This window comes from Lagopus leucura, unplaced genomic scaffold, assembly GCF_019238085.1.
Source record: "Lagopus leucura isolate 7727_CA_CO unplaced genomic scaffold, USGS_WTPT01 Super-Scaffold_100009, whole genome shotgun sequence".
Classification (NCBI taxonomy): Eukaryota; Metazoa; Chordata; class Aves; order Galliformes; family Phasianidae; genus Lagopus; species Lagopus leucura.
Window position 1 is genome coordinate 8,625,051 of NW_024962266.1, and position 21,969 is coordinate 8,647,019.

Genomic DNA, 21,969 nt, shown 5'->3' on the forward strand with positions numbered 1-21,969 from the left:
CCCTGCTTGGGAGCTGCAGCCTGAGGAACTTCAGCGTGTAAGAAGTGTGTAAGGAGTGCCTTTGAGATGAGGCAAAACCTTTGTTTTTTAAGCATTACTTTTGCATTCAAATAATGGCAATACATGCTCACAAGTGCATTTTGGCATGGAAGTGCTACAGAATGAGAGGTGCAATCCAATCCTGGAAGGGTCCCCTGGTGGCAGTGCACTCCTCCTGCAGCTCCCAGACCTTGGAACAGTTCTGACACGTCTCTGGCTAGGGGAAGACAGTATCTGTTCCATTACAGCTGACCTCGCTGTGCTGGAGAGGAGCTGGTAAGGGACACAAGGTAGCTGCCAAAACCTTTGGTTTCTCCTGGTAGGACTCACTGTGGCGGGGCTGTATAGGAGGTGGGCAGCTCCCTGCAGGACTCAGCTGGAAGCAACAGCCCTGCCAGGCACACTGCTGGACTTGCCTCTCTGTTGGTAAACAAAGAGAAGGAGTTTGACAGATCTGTAAAGAGAAGCAAACCCAAAGAACTCACTCATGAGGAATTAATGGCTGTGTGCAGGGGATGGCTTACCTAAGATGGCACGATCAGCAGACTGCTTGCAGAAACCACGAGCCCTGCCCAGTGCCCCTTCTCATGGCTGGGTTAGAATGCTAAATATAACCAGGCTATATTTTTCTTAAGGATAAATGAAACGCAGAGAGAAAATTGAACTCTGTTTATATTATGTGTGGCTTAGCCACACCTAAGGAAATGCAACCTATTTTCACCCATTTTGTTTTAGAGGATTGCTGTGTGGAGGTTCTGTCCACTACATTGAAAGTGGCAAAGCAGTGGGCTCTGGGGAGTACTGTTCCTGAGATACTGCAACTGTGTGGAAGGGCAGGTCCCAAACGTGAGCTGGCGCTGAGGTGATTTGAGGCTGCATTCAGAGCTCTTCAGAATACTGAAGTCTCAAAAAGAGATTTATTCTGAGAAGATCATAGGGTTTGAATTGCGGATGAGAGGACTCTGGTGATCTTATTTTTATTTCTAGATACTAATAATATATATTCTCAAAGATTGAGTGGCCTATGAATGTACATTGGAAGCTGGTGGCAGCTGGTGGCAGGAAAATTAATACAGTTCTAGGGAACTTGATAGAAGTGCATTAGTCTAAAAGTCATTTATACAAAGAAAATAAGATGTCACTATTGTTCATGCTTTTTTGAACCCCACAGTTTTGCCTTCTCTAAAATGCTTATTCTTTCCCTTGATGCTTTCTACATCCCTCTCTCTTTCCCTGGCACCCAAGTAGAGCTCTCTCATATGGTGATGGTTATACATCTAATGCTGATCCCAACTTAGTGGAATCTGTCTCCAAGCAAGTAAGACTGGCAGCAAGGTTGGGAGTGCAATCACCTGTTGGCATAATCCCTGGTATGAATTCTCTTGTATACAGTGTAATTTAGTAAGGTGTTAAATGACCTCTAAATGACTAGTTCAAGTGTAAATAAAACAGATTAATGAATCATCCATTAAAAACTCTGTCAATATGAGATGTAATTCCCACTGCCTTGAGATATGGATCTCTTTTCTCGATCCTTTTTCTTTCTCTTACTTTCTAACCTTCATACTTAGAAATCACATATCTTTGTGCTGCACATAGCTCAACAGAGCAATCAGCAGCTTGTTTCTATTGTCCCTGGTCTTCAGTGTGGTCATTGGTGCTAAGCCATCACTGTTATACAGCTGAGCAGCTTATGAGGGCTGTTCAGGGAAAGTGAACAGGTCAGCCCGTCTCCCTTGCTGTGTCTTTGCCAATCCCAGTCCCACTGGCTCCTCTTCTGCTGCAAAGCTGCTGCTGGCAATGCTTGTTGACAGAAATACAGTAGGCTGAGCATGTGGGGCACTAGTGTCACGTGGAGGCAGCTGCTCCGCTGCCAGCCATGCAAGCATCCTTCATTTTGGAGGACACTGGGATGTGCCATCAGAGAGGCATTTCCTTCCCTGCTCGGGTAGCTCGGGCAAGTCATCATGCCTCTCAAAAACAGAGTAAATTAAATTTCTTACGGTGCCTAACTGAATGATCACTGAATACCACACCTGGAATCATTTAAATTCTAGCATTGCTAGGCATGTGTTTTATTTATCCTTTTAAAATGAATCTAGGAAGTGGTTAGGTTAATGCATACAACCTTAGCCTAAAGGATAAACAGCCAAGCCAATAAATAGAATGTTCAGGTTCCTGCCTATTCCTGTCTATACATGCAATCATCTATAGCACCTGTATCCTCTCTAGTGGATGTTTTATGACCAACACATTAAACTGCAGAGAAAGAGAAATGTTGGTCAAGTGCAATGTATTTAAGTGAATTTTCCCCTAGGAACCAAAACATTTAGCTGATGATTATCAGTTTGTGACAAACATGTTTTTCTTTCTAATTGTGGAATTGAAATATTGTACTTGTCTAGTTGTTTGAAATTTAATTAATGTGAGTTCTTAGCTTAATACAAGGGACTTTCTGTGCTTAGAGTGCTTAGGGGAAAGGTGGGAGAGAAGGAACAAAGAGAGCAGCTTCAGTATCCGTGTCCATGTCAGCTATTCTCACATGCCTCGGTTGCCAACAGTCTCCAAAAAGATACTGCAGCAATGGTGCCCAAGAGGTGGTCAGCCTAAAGAAACAGGCTGGCTGCCATTACACTGCAGCAGCTATGGACTGCAAAGAGCCAGAGCAAATGCCTACTTTGGTCCCGTGGCTGTTGATTTCCCTTTACTGCCATTTAGTCAGATAAAAAAACTCCAAATGCCTACTGCCAGCCACTTCAAGGCTTATCTGAGCAGCAGACAAATTAGAAACAATTGTGTTTCTTTCCCTGTCCCATGCAGATGCAAACTATCAGGGGAGGACAGGGAGGAGATAGAGTTGTAGCTCTGGTCTTTTTTACATGAACTAAGATATCAGTCTGGAATAATAAAGAGGAACCTTTTCTTCCTCTTCCCTGAAGACGCAAATATTTTCTTTTTGTGTGATTCTCTCAGAACAGCATATGGACCCTGTCGTTTTGTATGCTTGAAAGGCACAGAAACAAAAATGTGAATTTTGCACTTAACAAAAAATCAAAGTGTATCTTCTGACAGATATTCTAGTTGTGAGATGTGAAATTGTATATATTCATTACTTCATAATAGGGCACAAATAGGCTTTTTGGTATTTTTCATCCAGAGTTCAGAAAGTGACAGTGATGCTGTATTGCTGAAATTACAATGCTTATCACTCCAATCTGCTGCTGTTATTTCTGTAAGTAACTCCTGTATGTACAGAAATGTATATGTAACCTCTAGTGAGTAAGATGGCAGGACCAGTCCTTCTTCATAGTCAAAAGAAATCATAGAATGTGTTGTTTTTTAATTAGCTTCTGGGGATGTGACCCAAATATCTTCAATTGCAAGTTACATATCATATCTGTTATTTCACAGTGTGCAATATAAAGGAATCAGTATAAAATGACTTTCAGTAGTTTAGAGGAATGCTACTAGGTCTAATAGAGAATGATTGAAGGTGATAAATTTCATAAAAGCTGAATTTTGAGCACTCCACTGACCCAAACGTGAGTAAAGAAGAAGGAATCCTGCAGGACAGACGTTCTGCCATTTTCCCCTCACCCTCTGTGAGCTGCCTCCATGGAGGCCGAGGGAGCAGCAGGCAGTGGAAAGGGAACTGTGGTTAAGGCTGTGGCTTTGGCGACCGTCTGACTGGATTCATTTTCTGTCCCTGCCTGAGAAAGTCATTTAGGGGACTTCTGTGGCACAGTGCCATTCTGCATTTAGTCTAGCTACATAAAGCAGCTCCGCTCACTGCAAGTAGCAGCAGATAGTTTCTTTGACAGCCTCTCCATCCTCTGTCTGGGAAATGGGAGGTGTAACATCTCCTTTCCATTGCCCTCCTTATGTGTAATCTTCTATCCAAGCATATTGCTAGTAACAGCAGACCGAGCTCATGGGTCCAATCTTTGGCACCTCTTGGCAGTGCTTGATTTTGCTCCATGAACAAATGGTACTGGAGTTATTCTTTCAGCTTGACACAAGCAGTGAGTGTGCTCTTAGTTTGCTCATGGAAGATGACTTGTGCTCACCTGTGGAGCGAGCGAGCTGTTCATCCACCAGTTAAACTCACACCTGATTGCAGTGTGCTGGGACTTTCAGAATCCCTTTAATGACAGTGACCAGATCCTTGTATGTGCTGTAACCTTCTAAAATGAAACAGCATCCAGCCACAGTTTTCTTGCCATTTAGTCATAATGGGTAGAACAAAGACTTGCCTTGATTAACATATAAAATTCAATTTAATATTAATTCTGTTGTAATATTTAATTCCAGAAACAAATATTAATGCATTAGATTATTTGAAATTATTTCAGCTATTTTTATTAAACATACTAGAACAACTATAAAGCATTAATCTTTAAATTTCCATCACCTGTCCTTAAAAACTGATAATTTATTGCTGGACGTTGCTTTGTTATGAAACTTGTGCTCACGTATTCCAAACTGAATCATCTCCATGCCCCTAGCAGCACAGTTGGTAGAAAACTATTAAATACTTTTTTTATCAATCAGATCCACTACACTAATGAGACCTATCTAACCCAGCCATGAAAAGGCCTGCTCAGAGTTTAGGCAGTGATCTGTTTTCCCACCCAGGCAGTAACTGATGAAACATCTGAGGGCTGTTGCTCCAGATGAACTGGGAAACCCCTTTAAAAAAAAAAAAAAAGAAACAAAACCTGGACATGTTTAAACATGCCCAGTGCAAACGCTGGAAGTGCAATGCAAATGCTGGGACAAAAAATAGCACTTGGGCTGTTTTCCCTGCCGTCCTGGTTTTGAACACCCACTAAGAGGTAAAAGTATCATCATATGTACGAAAACCTGTGCAAGACAAAACAAGCAAAGTCCCTTTAACCCTCTGGAGGAAATGTTTACAATTCTGGACTCTGATAAAGCTGGCAGTATTGACCTTTCATCTTTCCAAGCTATGAGGCTCTGTCCTTCATGTTGGTGTTTATGATTTTATTTTTCTTAAGTACTGAGTGGGACTTACAGGAAGGAAACTGAGACAGATGGGAGTAAGCAAGAAGGAACGTGACTCTAGGGTTGACTGTTTAAGGCATTCACCTGCAGAGAGGAAAGGAAGGAGAAGAAAACGGTTATATTCTGGTCTCCCTTTCAGAGAATATCTGTCTTTTATCATAAGATGCTGCTAGATAAAAAACAGAAAAATTTTAAACCTTTAAATTTAAAAATAGAGCTGGTAGTGAGAGGTACGTGGCGTGGTCACATTAAGTCTCCTTGGCTAATTTTCATCTTATCTGACTTACTAATTAAGATTTATCTGTTTAAATCTTTGCAGCTTCTGCTTTATCAGCATTCAAAATACTTCACTGGGATCTTTAAAAACTGCACAGATTCATGACAGGATGCAGTCTCCACGGACTTCCATGTGTAATCAACTTCCAGTTACTTAACTATCATCTTTGCAATCACATCCTTCAGCAATACACGCAGCAAATTACAGCTCCATTTAATAAAATTAACTTCGGTTAATCAATCCTAAAGTCCCTTTAAACAAGTATCATATATTTCTTAAAAACAAGAATATGCCTAAATAATGTAATTATTGTGAATGTCCAATTCTGGATAAAGGACAGAACTTGAAGTACATATTTTAAATACAATAAAAAGTTCATTGAAATAATTTTACAACACTCCCGTTATTCTTTTCCTTCTAATTTAATTATAGGCCCACAAACACCAAACCTCATGTAAGTTAGAGATTAAACATGCCTTTAATAACAAAAACAGAAAAAGCCTAGTGTTGTTATCCAACGTCCAAGCACCAAACAATCCTTTACTGCCCTCCAAAGACCTGAGGTTTTTTTCTATAGCAGGAAGTATGATTATTTTGTCATTATCTCAGTTTGATGCAGTAGGTTTATATCATTGTTGAAAGCCCCACAAAGACATTTATGAGACAATGTTCACACTGCAAACTACGCAGTTCTTTGACAGCACCTTCCCAAACTGCTTGCAGGTACTTGTACCAGTTTTACCTTTCTTTCTCGCTCTAGAAACGCTTTGATTAGATGCCACATCTCTGGTCAACCGTAGTGCTCAGCCAGAATCTGCCCTTTCTTTTTTGTTTTCTGTGTGCATTTTGTTTGTTCCTGAAACAAAAATGTTAGCATTTTGCATTAGCCTCTTAGTAGGCCAACTGCTTGTGTGAGAAACATGCTGAAGAGCTGGGTCTGTCCAGCGTTAAGGATGGGGAGACTGAGCATCAGAGAACACTGAGGGGTCAGGAGCCTGAAACAACATGTTCCAAGGAGGCACAAAGGGCAGGGCTGAGTGAAGGTGTGCATGGTGTGCTGGGTACTGCCTCATTAACACTAATGACATGAAAATGTCTTAGACAAAGCACAAGCTACCCATCCATGTTTCCATCAGCCGGATAGAATTTAGCCTTAGGGCACCACCATGTTCCCCCATCGGTGGCAGACACAGCCGGCGTGCATGGGGAGGGGTGGTGGTTGAGCCTCTGCCTTGCCTGTCTGACAGCCAGTGATCCCAGCATGACAGATCTTGACTTGCCCTTCTCTGCTATCTATCCTCTGCCATTAAGTATTCATGCAGGCTCCCAATTAGGCTGTGGAAGATAAGAGCATTAATTGACAAAGTCATATTCCTTAGCCTCTGACAAAAACAGTGTTACTCTTTCATTTTTCAGGTAGGTCTTCAGCATTTTATGCTGAGCATTATTTCTTCCATGTTGAAAATAGGTAAGAATGGATAAGCAATTACTGTACTACTGATCTGGATTTCAAGTTGTTCTTTTTGATTTAGAAGCTTTATTTCAGGATATTAAAACATTTACCTTAGTTTTCTATTTTGTGGTATTTCTCCACTAAGATATCGTTCAGCTGATGTAACATGCTTTAATACCTTAGCAGGATCAAACAGGCAACTCCTAGCTTTACTTGTGATGATTAAGGATGGGAGTCATGCTGTGAAAGAGTGACTAAGTGCTGTTATTGAGAGCTGACAATTTTCCTGGAAGATGGATCTGATAAATCCCTAGCAAGCATTTCAGTAAAATGATCCAATTTTAGAAGATTAGTATATTTTCCTAAATAAATACATATAAAAGCTTTTCTAAAGGTGCTCATGTCTACAGGACTCTTCTTAAAGGAATTCTAAAAAGGGAAACTCAGGAATGCCTACCTGACTGTCCCAGAGAATTGCCATCCAAAGGAGCAGCCTACAGCAGCACAAGCATTTCATCTTCTGGATTTGTGGAGACGTGGGATTTGTTGATGCTGAAGGGAGGAGGAAGTCAAGGGAGAAAAAAAAATTCTGGGAGGTAAACAGCAGACAACATTTTTCCTAGACAAGTTGATGCCAGATGAAGCCTCAAGTTTGTCTTGCTTATGTAGTTACTGTAGCCATTACAGCTAATAGTTTTTATGATCTTGCAGAACCATCTCACTTGTAAATTAAGCGCACAATATTCTGCAGTTGTTTTGCTGATATAAGTTAATAAACCTTTAGTAGGATATAGGTATAACTAATACAAATGAGAGTTACAGTGTAATTATGTAGTGGATAGCCACAGGCCTTATGAAACTACAAGAAAACAGAAATGCTTTAAATAGAAATGAAGTGTCTTATATGATCTTAAATATTTGCAATTTGTTATTATTTGTAGCCATAAAAATGCTTTGCCTAAAAGAAGCCATTTAGAACTCATTTTTCTGTGTCTGAGTGGAAGTTTAGCTGTATTCTTCTGCTGAAAGAGGATTTGGTCCTTCATTTCCCGTCCCTTCCCTCCACCCTACTACTACCTACTACTACCTACTACTACCTACTACTACCTACCCCTCCCCTCCCCTCCCCTCCCTCCCAATCCTTTTCACATCTGCAGAGGGACTTATATCAAGAAAATGAAACTCTCTCCCATATAACAAACTTAGTCAGGGCCAGCTGGTGGCCCACATCTCAAACTCAGCATTTGAGATGCTTCCAGTGAGCCTGCATCTTTTCTTGGGGGAGGCAAGAGCAGTTCAGGAAATAAAAGTTTCCAGGATATGTTCTAGGAAGAGAAAGGGAAGGCTTCCTACCCAGTGCATGAAGGTGAGAGCAATGATATAGTTCCCCCACCCTGATCTGTGCCTGCCACTCTTGAGAGGGTGATGAGGAAATTGCCCTCAATCTCAGCTGGCCACTGAGTGGAGTTATCCCTTAGGGCTGCTAAGTGAAGACTGCCCAAACTCACCTTTTCTAATCATTTCACTCCAATCCTTATATGTATTTTTAAAATAAGAAAAAGACAAGTAAACAAACAAGCTAAAATAGGTATAATTATATATTGAGGTTATTCCAACAGGATATTCTCCAAAGGTCTTCTCTTTTTTATTTTGAATAATGGAGAAAGTTATGACCTAATTGCTTATTCCAACAGTAGGCTATGTTCTGTGCTGAATGCACCACTTTAGCAATAGTTCCTGTTTAACTCAGTACTACTGGCTGTTAAAAGCTGATTTAAAAGTTAAAAGGAACAAACTAGTTTATTGCTTTGGCCTCAAGTAATCAAAGCAAGTGAAAATTCATAATGAAAAAAGACATTTGTGTTTGTCCTCCATGCTAATACAACTGAATTTATTCTCCATCCTTTTTAACCCCCACCTGTTTTTTTCTGACCAATATAATTTTCTTTATATTTTCCACACTGTTTTGTTGTACCAAAAATATTCTTTCCAGCGGTGTTTGTTATTCCAACTCTAGGCAAAGTCATGTAGTTCTGAAGATTCATTCTGCAGCAGGACAGCTTTGTTTCAGGCTGCCCTTTGAAAAATATTGTAATGCTTGCAAGTTCTGGGCCCTGAATGTTTCCATTTTCCTGCTAAGCGCTGCACACAATTCCAGAGATGTTTGGAGTTCTTGGGCACTGGAATTTCATCACTCTAAGTTCTGCCTCCCTTGCCGCATTTTAAAGTGGCAAAATAACTCCTTGTATGAAACATAATATTCAGTTTGATCTGTGTTCCTCTTACTCAAGCTTAAGGAATCCTAAATCTGCCTTTTCTTTCTTTTCCTGTCATTCAGTTCATTATGTTGCTGTGTATATAACTGACTCATCAGTCCTCCTGATCTGAACTGTACTCTTTAATTTGTGCATTTATATCTGCGTGAGAAATATTTTGAAAACTGTCTGGAAAACACAGAAGCACAGTCGCTCTAGAAAAATAATTTTAGGAGATCCAAGAAAGATTTCAAGAAGCAAAGCAGCTGCTTTTGCATTTTATTTTTCTGAAACCTCTTAGTCTTTGGGCTTGGAAATTTATGCTGCGTTTGAGATATCTTTTGGGGAGAAACTGCATGTGTAATGGTGACGGAATCAGTGCCAGATGTAAAAATAACCCCAGCAGCAGCAAAATGCTGTCCCTTACAATTCATCTCCCTGCTCCAGTATTCCTTGTATAATTTGTTATCGTCTTTCACAATTAAATAGTTATAAAATGAATTTTAAGAGAAATTAATGTGATTCTGAGTGCACCAAAAACCATGTGGTGTATATCACACACACAGCTTGCTGAACTAAGGAGAGAAATTATCAAGTTAGTTATGTGGAAGCTTTCCACAGTCTCCTTACATGACCTTGTGCAAGGCCATGAATGTTTGAGGTCAGAAGGAACATAAATATTCATTTCTACATGACTCATTCTGAATACTCCACTAGAAAAATTTTAAAATAATTATAGTTAACCAGCACTGAAAGCATTTTGGACATCGAACATTAATGTTCTACACGTTGGTTTGGCAAAAGAGTCTTTTCCAGTGTTTTTCCTACTGGAAAACAAAAGCTTTGATCAGACTGCCCCCTACAGAAAGCACAGCAGTGCTGTTTTAATGCTATGGTGTATTGTCAGAGATGAGGAGGGCTTGGAGCAAACACGTCACAGCACTCAATTTGCCTTAAAGCTTTAAAAAAAAAAAAGTATAAATTACACTAATAACTATTTTTCAAAATATTTTACATTCCTATTTTTGGGGGTGTGTGCAAATATTTATTCTCTTCAGGAAATGCCCTTAAAATGCTGCTCTTGCACTCCTTCTAAATTAAGAGCAGGCTGTGGAAGCCGTGTTTTCTATTCTACTGCAGTCTGTATGCTCCTTTTCCTTCCCTTTTTTTACAATGAGAATTGGTTCTCCAGACAGAGCCTGAACATGTATTCACTAAGCAACAAGCACTTCAAAGTATTTCTGGGTAGTCTTGGGAAGCTTACATTCTGAGTTTTCCTCTTATTATTGGATAAAAAGCACTTGTCAATGATTTCCACATTGTGAGCTTTTCTCCCCTTTTCCCCCAGTGTTTAAACAGTCTCCCAATAGATCTGTGTATGGCAGAGAAAGGATCCCTCTGACGTTTCATACAACTAGAAGTGAAGGTTTTAATTCAGCTTTCACAGTATATGATTTCAGCATTCAGATACTTCCACATACAAGGTAAGTGGGTCACTCTGAAAGTAATGCCTCCTATTTATTTCCATGGGAATACAGCTGGTACATTGAGCACAATAACACTGTTTGAGAGTGCAAATTCTCAGCTACCGAATGCTGTTTTTCAACATAAGCATAACCATTACCTGTGCATTTTCACCAGCGATGAGCAGGAACCTGCATGCCACCTTACAACAATCTGCATCAGCAGAGGTGACCCATGGTTGCTGTCACCGCTGCTGTAGTGCACCATTCATTGCCTCACTGTGCTCACATCCTCTATTTGGTCTTCATAAACGTTCAGCAAGTGTCAGTGAATGTCAGTGGATGCCATTTTTTCCCCTTGGAGGAATTCAGTGACACACTTTTGCTACATATGCACTTCCATGTCAGACACCATTTTGTCAGACTGCCCCTCTGCTGCCATCTGTCACACAGCAACAGCATGTAATGGAATATTGGCAGGAAGGTTCATCCTCTACTGCCATACCACCAACATACATCTCTGACATTGTGGGTCAACATAATAAAGTAGGAGGCATTACTTTCAGAAATAGTGAAATGTAGTGAAATGCAAATTTGGATGATGGATAGAATGAACAAGACAAGCAGCCAGCATTATGAGTTCTGGTTCTTGTTGGGTTAAGTGGGGGCTAAGGTTTCACCTGTCCATTTGAATAGAACTCTGACAAGGCCATTAAAAACTTGAACATTAGCTCCAGAAGCTTTCCATTCTCAGACTGCACTGCACAAAGGTTTTCCATTTGACAATAACTGAGGAAATAGCATAGACCTGCAACTTTTTTTGCATGAGCATCAAGAAATCTGTGAAAGAGGGAAAATGCCATGTCTAATGGCAGACCATTTTTTTCTGGTATTAAAGAGAAGCTAGAAAGACTGTTGTCTGAAAACGTTGCATGTAATGGATAGTAAATAGTAACAAAGAAGAAGCTAGTTTTGGAGGAAAGTGTCAAAATGAGACCTATTTTCGCCTTCCCCGAGACTATCCGGCTTTTATGACACCCCTTGCGATTCCAAGTCCCACCAGCTAAGCAGCAGCAGCAAGTTTCTCAGAGATCCTTGCCTTTACTACTTTTTTTTGGCTGTATAGTTTCTAAGGCATGCCAGATCCTGGCTTTACATAAGATACTTCCCAAAAAGAGTCAGTGAAAGCATTGAGTATTTTCATTATGAATTTGGATCCCTTGAATATTTTGAGAAACTAAATTACTCAGTTAGATTCTTTACTTATTAAGGTAAGGGAAGGCTGTTTCTTTCCCAGAAAAAAAAGGAAATACTCCACAATTAAATCCCAGATCAAAAACCACAGTTAGGTGACCTATTTCCAGATGGACCAAAAACCAAATGGATACTGTCATTTCTCCCTTTCTGCTTTGTGAGTTTGCTTGGATCTGGAAAGAAACAACCCAGACGTGTTAGTGCTTATTCTCACACTAAACATCCATTGTCTTTCAACATCCATTATGAAGAGAGAAGCTCAAACTAAGTATGATGCCAGTGTCTGACATCTTGATCAGAATCATTTCCAGATTTTAAAAACAAAACTGATTCTCACTAGGAAACTTGGTAAAACTGAAGATACAAAATGAAACATCAGGAAACTTCACCAAACTGAATCCTGTTGGATATTGGTAGCTGTTGAATGTTTGCAGCTGTTTCTTTAGTCCTGATTAAGGGGGATTTTCTGAGAAGAGCAGCACAAGCGCAGTCTCCATTCAAAAAAGTCATAGCTAAGGGTATTTGGCAATTGAATTTAGGGCTCCAATTAATAGTTTTAATTTAAATAACTATGATTGAATAATATATGGGGTTTTTTTCCTACTTGCATTTTGGTTATGAGGCACCCTAACATTTATTATGATACTCATACATGGTTTTGAACTATATTTGTAATGATAAATAATCTTTTAGCTTAAGTATTGGATCTACAGATTGCTCAAAAATCTGGATGAATATATAATACTGTGGGATTTAATCTAGCAAAATTCCAGCTTTTTTAAAGACGAAGTCTGGCTACTTGATTTTTAATTCCTTTGAAAAACTGCCTCATTTCCTTTTATTTTCACAATTTTTTTATGTTATGTTTCTAGGCATGGGCCCATTATTCCATCTATGTTCCCTAATGGCAGAGAAAGATTTGTTTTAGAAGTGACATAAGAATGTAGTAAAAAGAAAGGAAGGTCAAATTTTAATGTAATGTATGGAAGGCATTAGTCCTCCAATAAATGTAAGATATTATGTCAGTGGAAACGGAGTCGAAGAGCCTCATTACTTTTGATCTTTCAGATAGATTTGCTACAGATTTCTTTAACTATATTCCCACATTGTGTAACTATCATAAAGTTTGTCTTGTTGGAGTCTTGCTTTATAAAAAATATATTTTGCAGAAACGGATTTTTTCCATCTTTCAGTTTAAAAGTGATTCTTGGTATCTCCAGAGGCTGTTCATGCAAAAGTCTAAATTCTTGCTTCTCTTTGAGGTCAGGCATGTAGTTACAATGTGATAACAACAACAACAAAGTAATTCTATCTTTTTTAGTATTTGAAAATACTTTTTTTCTTTCATTTTTTTCTGGGAAGGCTGAATAGATTGGTCATTTTTAAGCGAGTTATAGTTAAGTGGAAAAGTTTTGTAAGGGGGTGCTACATTGCAAAATGTGATGTAATGGGTTGTTTCTGCTTAAAAACACAGACTTTGCATACAATTCAGATAGGCTCTACCAAATAATTTTGGTATATGCAAATTCTGCAGAGAAGATCCTCACAACTTAGTTCATGACATCAACTTTTATACTATCATCGTGAATCTTAACATGTTACATTAAATAATTATTGCAATTAATAAATTCATCAGGATAATTCTTTTATGTTGATGTATTTTGGTTCTGATTATCCCATAATACATATAAATTATTCAAGGATGACTACAGGGAGGCTTCCTTCATTGATCCTTCTCAAGGAGTCATTGTTTGCTTAAATGCTTAGAGATTGCTACATCTAAGTACTTATACATTTCTACCTTATCTCCATAATAAGAGACATTTAAAAAGAAAAAATTATGCAATGAGTTAAAAATACCTTAAGCATGAACAGAAACTTTCTTTTTTACTAGGAACGTTTTTCATTAGCATCAGAATGACCCTTGTCTCATTTGCGTATTTCCCTCATTTTCCCTTCTCTGAATATCCAAAGATTGCTACCCAAACGCCATGTCATTTTCTGTAATTCAAGTTAAATAATATATAAATAGATTTATGTTTGTCTTGTAAATTAGAGTTATAATCTTGGCAGCAAAATTAAGGAGCTGGCTGGTGGAAAAAAAAAAATAATAACAACTTCTTCCTTCCCTTGTTTTGTCCTAGCTCCTTCCTTCCCTTGCCAACAATTACAACTCCTTCTTCAAAGGGAACACGCGGTCAGAGAAAGCCTGACTTTTCAGTTTCTCTTTTGCATTGAGCAAGATGAAGCAAATGGAGCAGTGCAACTCCAGTGCTAGGATCCTGAGGAAGCTTCTAAGATGTTGTCTATGACATGTGCCAAAATGATTTCTTAAATTACACCTCCACTACTCTAAGAGAAAACATTTGTTACAAAGTCTTTTTCTCAACACTTTAAATCTGAAATACCAAAATACCTAGTTTCACTTTGCAAAACTGGAGGACATTGTGGCTCAAATACACAGATTACGTTGCGCAGATGCAGATGAATTCTTACAGACATGCAGCTGTCTATTACAGCTGCACAGAGTCAGACTTCTGGCTCAGAACTCTCCTTGAAATATAAGACAAGTCTACCTTTTTGTTGGTTGCCAATTGTCAGAAATTCACAGATAATTACAGTAGGGTGAGGAGTTACCATGAAATGTGGCAGGATGACTGACCTTTCTAATATACAATCAGAGATGATGTTTCAGACTTTTTTTTCCTCTTAGATACCACAAAGATATGAATTCGGTCCTCATGGTCACATCTCACAGGCATACATCACAGAAGGCTTCATAGGACAGCAGCATGGATTGTTTTTTCTAGCAGAGTGTGCCACATCATAGAGCTTTGTATTGCATAACTTTTACTGTTGATTGAAATCAGCCTTCTTCCCTATTTTCATAACTGCTGTTTTAACTTTAGTCATCACCTTTGAGTGTAGGCTACTAACTGGATTAAATAGAAGAGAAAGGTGAGGAAGAAGTATAGTATTTGCAAAAGTGAATAAATGACCAGTAAGCTGTTTTTTCCCAAATGTGGCTTTTATTTGTTAAACTGTAATCATTTCTGATTTTTGAGTATCTAAACTGCAGGCGCTACGCAGTACTGCAGATTCATAAAGCAACCAGATGATCGCTGGTTAAAATATGCACAGAAAATTACTCCTCGTTTCCAGTAATTTTTTCTCTCTGTTAATCTTTTCCCTCCCATTTGAGACAGCGAATCTTTTATTCTTCTCATTGGTTGCAAGCAGAAGATAAGAAAACAATGAAGTCTTAAGCTGCAATGCAATTTCTTTCTTTTCTGTTTTTCATACCAGTGTAAGCCTCTGACAATGCCAGTTTGGATTGTAAACGTAATGCAAGTTGGACTTTTACTGAAAGTACAGGATAGCACTTCCTAAAAACCTGAGAATGTGGAAGCATGCATGCCTGTCAGCTGACCATGCTCTTATCCATTCTGTGACATGAAAAAAATGCTCTGGCAATGCTGCTTATCAAGAGACACCTAAAGACAAGGCAAAGGGGTAAAAGCTGCAGTAGAAGTGTCTGAGATAAGGGGGAGGAAGTAAATGGAAAATCAGATTATTACATTTTCTAGTTCCCTGACTGCTTGCAGACAGCTCTAGACAACTTGCCAGGAAAATGTGATTGCTAGCCCTAATGAGTCAAACATTTGTGAGGAATGCTGATTATATAACCAGCCAAGGCATCTGAAAGAGCACATTTCTTTCAACTGTGCAGCAGAGATGGACTGGTTAAGCAATAATAATTAATATAATGTGCTTTAAAAAGCAACATTCATCCACTAGTGCCAAGGAAGGTTTGCAATAGCCTTTGTAGGCTTCGTTCTACAGTCATGGCATACTGAATAAATAGTAAACAACTGTACTCCAGTTTTTACAAGTTGGAAAGCCAAAGCAGAAAATTGTGAAGCTGTTTAAAACACACTTTAAAAGCTTGAAGATCATTCCAGAGGAAAAAAAAAATAATAAAAAAAAAATGTCAGGATTATTGTTTGTATTGTAGTAGTGCTCAGAAATCCTACTCCTGAGACAGCACACCCATTAAGAACGCATTAGAAATATGAGTAACTTCATGTGATGTGTAGAACAAGCAACTAGTTCTGAGCATGCTTAAAAAAAGGTCCTTGGAATTTTGAGTCTGAGAGTTCAGCTAATGGTAGGAAGCTATTTTACCTCTCAATCTTGCTTTATTTTATTCTCCTCTGACTGGATACTATAGCATATGACATATGGTCTGCTTAAATTAGGCAGGCACTCAAAACCTTGTTCCTTCATTTCAGCGTGTGAAGCCAGGTTGTCTATTAATAGGAAAAGCCCTGGAAGAATGTGTATGCAGCAGTCAGTCTCTGCATGGGGGAAATGAAAGCTATGATGCAATAGGGAATAAAAGGAATTTCTTGTGTATTACAGCCAGAACCACTATATGCTACCACCATTCCAAGTAAAGTGTAGAATTGCTGTTATATCTGCATGTCTGGGAGGTGGCATGCTAGTGACCTGATGTATGTGTTATCCAGCATACGGATTTTCCAGAGTGATCTCCAAATTGTAATGGACAACCTCTTTCCTGCCAGCAGAGCCCAGAGAGGAATAAACCAAGACCACCAGCTAAGTCACTGCGTAATGTGCTATGGATATGAGCATTGAATGCCCTCAGGTATTGTGTTTAAATGAAAGGCCTTAGCCAAAAAAAGAAAAGAGATGCATATAAAAAGGATGTTAAGTATATCATTTTCTTCTTTTAGAAAACTGGAATTTTTACAAGAATGTTGCAAAAAAATCTTATGAGAAGTATCCAACAAAATGCCCACTTTACAATGTCACTAGTTTCCAAAAATCATTAAAAACAATTACGCTAATTGTAAGCTATAAAGTTTACTATATGATCATTATTATGCAAGAACTAATATATATGTAAAATATCATAAAGCTAAGTTGACTGCTGCAATATCCATTCCTCTGGTTTTGACAAATGCAATTTTTCAGGGATGAATCTGCACTGCATAGCACTGCAGAGATCATTTTCCTAGCCCATCGCTTTGACTGTCAAATATAAAACTCTTTTTCTATCTGATATAAGCAGCTTGTCTTCACTTTCAAAGCCATTGGTAGCTTCCCCTCATCCTACCTATCATCTCTCATTCAGGATCAAGAAACCACTTCTTTCACTGATTAGCCCATGATGCCAGCCTCCTCCATCCACTTCTTAGACTTTCAGTCATTCCATTTCAAGCTTTATCCTATGCCATGCCTTACATGTGGGAAGGGCTCCTTTAGACATATGCGAAGCTACCTCATTATCTTCCTTCTAATCCCATCTGTGAGGTTTCCCTGCTATCATGCCTTCAAAAGAAGTTTCAGAGTTTGGACTGCATTTATCTAGTCATAATGAGCAGCTCCCCCTCAAAAAAAGAAAGATTTCTGGATCAAATTTGAATAGATCATTCCCAAGGATAAGAAGGCTAATATTTCCTACTGAGATGCAGCACTGTTGTTTCTGTATGGTTGCTACTGCCTTGTTTTCAAAGATGCTGCCTTGCTGTTTTGGGGGGGGGGGGGCAAATATTTCTGCTAGAAAACAGAAGAGAATGAATGTAAGGGTGATCTGTCTGGATTATAGGAGCAATTGAGGTAGTCACTGACATTTCTGAAATGAGAAGATGCTCTGGGGGTGACTTGGCCTTTTACTTCATGTGGCATGTGATTGACAAGAAAATGTATGGTTTGTTTCAGCTAAGTGAAATAGTGATCCTGTGGCTGGGCACAGACATTAAAAATATCCCATATTTGTGAGGAAAGATTGGATAGGCATTTTTAGTTTTGGTGACCAGTTTTGGGGGGATTTGGGGACGCAGGGTATTGTCTCTGGTTTGCTCAGATTTCTATTTTGGAATGGATGAGTCATGGGAACCACTGTATTGCACTGGGTCATCATCTTAGCTGAGTACATTTTTCTTTGAAGCAATTAAATCTGTAGCCTTGAACATGTTTGTGTGTTGTATCACTTCATATTTTCATCCCCAGTGGCAATGACTCAGGACCAAGTCGACCTTTTGCAGGAATTACCTGCAAAGGAAACTGGGAACTCCACGGCATCTGTCATCCTTCCCTCCAGATGGTGCCTCCAAATCTCTTCTGAAATGGTGTGTGCAGAGCAGAGTAAGTACTTCTTGTCTTGATCTATGAAGCTCTAATTTTTATTAGATTTACTTTCATGATGTTTGAGAAAGGTGCTGCCTCCTCCACCTTCCCATGCAGTCCTCTTTGGTGTATGAGGGCCCTGTCATGGGTTCTGCAGAAACAGGAGGCCACAGTATCCCCAAACTCCTCATTTCACCTTAGCTTTTCTTGGGCCTCTTCTGTGTAACAATCAGGGTTCTCATTTTCCAGTCTATCAGAGGTTATAACTGCAGAAGTATCAGCATGATGCTCAATTATGCTGCATGAGGATGCAACAGAAACATTCAGAACTCTCCATTTATTGCAGAACACTTTGTTCAGCTCACGTTTGTTTGGTTGCAATCTTCAAACACATCTTAGAATTTTCAAGTGTTTGAAATGTCTTCTAGAGAATAATGACTAGATCCAGTTTAGGAATCTTTAGCATTGGGAAAAAAACATTCTTAAACTTTTCTCATTGCTGTTCCATAATTTGTCAGAAGTAGATCTTAGAAAGTCAGGCGGGGAATTCTCCAAGGCACCAAGTGGATGCAGCAAGACATGATCTCGTTCAGAATTTCAGTCTAAAAATACCCACAGAGCTGTGCAGATTTCCCAAAATAAGAAGTAAAATTACTCCCAGACTGAGCTTTGAGCTTTTCTTTTTCTTCCAAGTTTCAGCAGAAAACTATATTTTTGTAGGCAAGCTATAAATCTCTGAAAATAAGAGTTTATGTGGAAATGCTGATACAGCCTTAGTTATAGCACTGGTAATGGCTATAGCACTCAACGATGATTTGACTCTGAAGGCCATTAATCCCAAAGAAAACTTTCTTGGAAGAAGTTGAACTTTGGAGGTCAATGGGATCTCAGAGGAAGCTGGACTGAAAACTCAGAAAAGCTGCTTTTGTCCATGTAAATCAATTGTTATTGTTTTCCTGTCTGAGAACATTTTAATGCAAAGACTAAGGATTTACAAACAGGAAATGGGAGAACTTCAAAAGATCTTGGAAGAAGTAGTGATTCATAACATTATTTTTTTAGATAGTGCTATTTTAAAACCTTGCTCTGAAGCCATATGATGGGTTAACTGAAGGAAGAACTACGTAACTCACTCGTGTCCTGGTTTTAAGCTTACAACAATTTTATTCCATGGAAGAGTAATTAAAAATTCTATAAGAACTGTCATGTTTCAGCAGGCTTTGCAATGATAAACGGAAAATAAGCAAGAAAATTTAACAACACAGGCTAGGCAATCTGAGGAAATATTTTTAAGACTGTTTTAAGACACACACACACACACACATACAAACAAACAAGAAAAATCACTCTAATCCAGCTTAAAAGGAAGCAGTAACAGCACGTGGCTTCACAATAAGGCTACATGAGACAGAAGACAGAAGTGCAAGTCTTCAAGTGTAGCAAAGGAGCACACTTAAATTCTACCAGGGATATCCAGGGCTCTTATGACATCAAGACTTTGTGACTAATTCCTTAGGAAGTCCTCACTTCAGGGTTTTGCCAATGGTCAAACCTGCCATTAGGGTCTGACACACTTCCTGGCGTTAGAACTCAAGAATGCTTGAAATCATCGCTAAATGCTTCCCTGCTACAGTCTGGTAAATCAGAGTCTCATTGAGAGCCTGAGCAAAATGTAGACTATGAGGACTAATTATTTTGCTACAGGTTGTTTGTTAGGCTTCTGATTCCTCATCAGCCTAACGAACAGGATACTGCTATGTCCATTCTTAGTTTAAGTTTTGGAAGCAATGGCAACCAACCAGCTCATCTGTCAATTAAAATAATACCAATGAAAGTATTTTGAAATTTGCCTTCTTTTATTGAATTCATGCAAACAAATTACTCACTAACTTTTGAGACTCTGTGAGTGGGCTTATAATTACTAATTAATCACAGACAGTAATTAGTATGTCTTGCCTAGTGTGTTTTCTTCATTTTGTATTGTTTTCCTGGTTATGCCAGAAACATTGAGAATTTATTTAATTAAAAAAAAAATAGCTGCTGAGTAGAAAAAAAGTGTCATACTTAAATGGAAGCATGAGTAATGCATCATTCATTAACAAAGGAATGCTCATTAGCACTATCCAGCTACTCTAGTAGGAGGCTCTGCACAGCACTGCCAGTGTCACAAGTTCACAAGCTCACACTATATGCACTGGTCAGTCATCACGATCATTGGAACTGTGCAAACTGTGCATATGGTGGTAGAAGAGATTTGGAAGAGCAAGTATCTGCTTTATACCTTGAACAACTTTAAGCTTCTGTGAATAATTCTTTCCATCTCTAAAATGAAGATACTAAGACCTCCCTCTTCTAAAAGAGCTATGCCATGCTATCCTGTTGCTGGAAATATTACTTTACCTACAGAACCGTACTACTGATCACATAGCATTTCTACCTTAAGTTTCTGAAAGCAGGGCTTTTTATTAATCAGGCTGCAGTGGCATAAAGGGCTTAAGTACCATTCACGCTGATGACCAGAAAAGGTGCATATCGATTTTTTTATCTATGTTTAACACACAAGCTTGAAACATTTTTAAATAATTTGCACAGAATGAAAAGATTAGAAGAAAGAAAAGTGGAATGCTGTATCACATGTAGTAAATTTTAATTGTTGATACGGATAAAAATAAGAAACAAAGTTGTACAAAAATGCTAATATCTGTCTCAACCCTGATCATAGAATCATAGATTGGCTTGAGTTGGAAGGGATCTTAATGATCATCCAGTTCCAACCCCCCTGCCATGGGCTGGTTGCCACCCCCAGCTCAGACTGCCAAGGTCCCCTCCCAACCTGGCCTTGGGCATCTCCAGGTATGGGGCAGCCACAATCTTTGGTGGCTGTGCCAGTGCCTCACCAGCTGCTGAGTAAAAAAAAAAAAAATTCTCCTAAGATTCAGTCTAAATCTCTCCTTTTTTAGTTTAAAACCATTTCTCCTCTTCCGGTTGCTATCAGATCGTGTAGAAACTCGCCCTCCATCCTGTTTATAAGCTCCCCTCAAGTACTGGAAGGCTGCAATGAGGTCTCCCCAGAGCCTTCTTTTCTCCAAGCTGAACAAGCCCAGTCACTTCAGTTTTTATTCATAGCTTTTTTCATAAGAGAGGTGCTCCAGACCTCTGGGTATTTTGAGATCAGTGTTTTTTTTTTCACCACCACTTTTCCTAACATAGCTGATGACTTACAGTTACTAACAACTTGGAATAATAAAGTAGGAATTCATTCTTTTGTAATCAAATGAACAACCAGGACAAATAACAGCTATATTTAGCAAGCAAGATTGGGACAGTATTTTGTAACATCTCTTGTTCTTTCAGTTTGATGTAAAGGAAATGAACATTGGATCAAATTATACATTCATTGTTATGTAGCTTGCTGAACCTGTTTTTCCTATTGCTAACTTCAGTGTACATCCAGAGCTAGTCTGCATTTAATGTTTGTATGGCACAGTGTGTTCAGTGTCTGAGCCTGCCTTCTCTTCTAATCCATGCCAAGAAACAATTCCAAGGAACAATTCCACAGCTTTTTTTTTTTCTTCCCCCCAACAATGATGTTCATTTTGTGCCATTCCTTTGTTTTTCAGCACAGAGTGCCTATCACTCAGCCCTCTGGTGGTCCTCCGGGACAGAGAGAACACAAAATCAGAAATAAGGACTTGCAAACGTGGCTGAAGATGCCCAGAGAGTCGTGTATCTGACAGCCAGAGAGAGACAGATGACGTAAGCAAATGACAAAAGTTTAACCTGTTCCTCTGAAATGGTTTCACTTGTACTGTGTGGCTCAATAGTGATTCTTAAAAAAGAATACCTGAAAAGGCACTGATGCTTTTTAAGGTGTTTTAAACTAATCACAAAATGAAGGCTGCACACAGAAGAAGCAGGAGGCACCTAACCCTGTAAAGGCATGTTACGTACTCATCCAAATTCATGTTTGAATACTCATGTCATAGAGATGATGCATTCTAAGAGACTACATTTAATCTTTTGCTTACCAAGAATATTTTGTGTGAACTG

General features: G+C 38.9%; 1 long non-coding RNA gene across 1 annotated transcript; it reads left to right on the forward strand.

Annotated features, from left to right (window-relative positions):
- Positions 1 to 16,350: 16,350 nt before the first annotated feature.
- LOC122181056 lies at positions 16,351 to 21,608 on the forward strand. Its single transcript, XR_006179311.1, has 3 exons — positions 16,351 to 16,435; positions 17,803 to 17,937; positions 21,540 to 21,608. It is a non-coding gene; the product is annotated as an uncharacterized LOC122181056 (long non-coding RNA).
- Positions 21,609 to 21,969: the final 361 nt, after the last annotated feature.